Source organism: Mesocricetus auratus, unplaced genomic scaffold (genome assembly GCF_017639785.1).
Source record: "Mesocricetus auratus isolate SY011 unplaced genomic scaffold, BCM_Maur_2.0 Super-Scaffold_100106, whole genome shotgun sequence".
Lineage (NCBI taxonomy): Eukaryota > Metazoa > Chordata > Mammalia > Rodentia > Cricetidae > Mesocricetus > Mesocricetus auratus.
The window spans coordinates 71,482-73,680 of NW_024429242.1; positions in this window are offsets into that span (position 1 = coordinate 71,482).

Below are 2,199 nucleotides of genomic sequence, written 5' to 3' on the forward strand. Positions count from 1 at the left end.
CCCTGCTGGCCAAGCTCAGTGGTGTTCTCTCTATATAAAGTTTCTTCTGGTTTTGTGACTTATTACTTTGTTTTCCTCTCAACTAATTATTGTTGTCCCTACTAGTCTGAGAGGAGGTAGCGGAAAGTTTAGATACAGGTATTGAAATAGTTCCTGGATCAGTGAAGTCTGGCTGTTCTCATCAAATTTTAAGCCTGGAAGTCACAGAGTAAGTAAGGTGTCTTCTATTGAGCTTCAGACATTGCCTTAACCAGTAAAATCCCAGTTCCTTATCTCTCCTCAAAAATGATTTTTCACAGTGGATTTTTAGGCTCCACATGATTTATAGTCCCATAGAATTGCAAAGCCAGTGACCAGGAAAAACGTTGCTATCTGTGACTGACAACTTCACATGTTCTCTGGTCTCTTTAACTGTCCAACCATTTAGGCACGTCAGAAAGCTATTTCTGGGAAGCCTGTAGTGGACCAACACCATCAACAAATGTGACTTCAGGCCTTCTTTTTTTCCCATAATTTTTATTTAACTTTTTGTGCATGTCACTTTCAGTTCCCTCTCCCTCCCCTCCAATCTTCCCAACCCCTCGCCCCCACTCCATACCCCCTCCACTCCCCAGGGAGGGCAAGGGCCTCCATGAGGAATTTCCAGATTCCCTCACATCATTCTGGGAATGGCCCAGGTTCTTCCCCATGTGTCCAGGCTAAGAGATCATCCCTCCACGTGGCATGGGCTCCCAGAGACCCTCTGCATGCCAGGAATAAATACTGCTCCACTCTCCAAGTTTGCACAGATTCCCAAGGCCTCCTCTCTGTCACCCAGGTTCAGTCCCATGTTGGCCCCAAGTCATTAGTCTGGGGTCCATGTGATGCCCCTTGTTTAGGTCAGCTGCCTCTGTAGATTTCACCAGCCTGATCTCGATTCCCTTGGTCATCACTCCTCTTTGCAAGTGGGTTCCAGGAGTTCAATATGGTTCACAGCTGTGGGTGTCTGCCTCTGTCTCCATCAGCCACTGGATGAGAGTTCAGGCCTTCTAACTTGACAAAATCTCACAGAAGCAACATCCTTCACTTCTTTAGTTCCTGATGGAGGAAATGCAACCTGGTCCAAAAACATGAGAGTCTAGATGGAGTGAGGGTTAAAGGTGAACCATTTAAAAGTTATATGTCATGGAGACTAAACCTCTAAATAAGCTATTTCTTCTCATATGCTAGTTATTAGATTTCTATAATTCAGTTCAAAATAAATTCATAAGCATCGACTAAAGTTTTACTGAAAGTGAATAGTACGAACACATAAAATGGGAGACAATAGTATATACTCTAATGACTGGATCTGAATAAAACAAACAGGATCAGAGAAGAACATGGCTGAGAGATGTGTGATCTCAGGAAAAGGAGAAATGCCCACATGCAGATGGCCACACTCTGAAGAAGGCATCCATAATGATATGAGAGTAGATATAAGTGACCCAAAAATTCTACTAGGGAACTCCTACAGCTGATAAATACCTTTAGCAAAGTAGCTGGATACAAGATTACTTCAAAAATTCAGTAGCCCTCCTATGTACAAAGGACGTTTGGGCCAAGGATACAACATCCTATACAATAGCTACAGATAATATAAAATAACTTGTGGTAACTCTAACCAAACAAGTAAAGACTTGCATGACAATAATTTCATGTCTTTGAAGAAAAAGAGTTGAGGAAGATATCAGATGATGGAAAGCTCTCCCATGCTCATAGATTGGAAGGATTAGCATGATAAAAATGGGCCTTCTGCCAAAAGTAATCTACAGGGTCAACACAATCCCCATCAAAAACCCAATCCAGTTCATTACAGATGTTGAAAGAGCAATACTCAAAATCACCTAGAAAAATAAAAAAACAAGGATAGCTAAAACAGTCCTGTACAATAAAAGAACTGGATGTATCACTATTCATGATTTTTCACACTGTACTCCAGAAAAATAGTGATAAAAACAGCATCATATTTGCATAAAACAAAAAGATTGATCAGTTGAATCAAATCAAAGTCCCAAACATAAATCTACACATCTATGGACACCTAATTTTTGACAGAGAAGTCAGAAATATACAATGGAAAAAAGAAAGCGTCTTTAACAAATTGTGATGGTTTAATCGAATGTCAACTTGTAGAAGAATTCAAATAGATCCATATCTATCCCCCTGTCCAAAATTCAA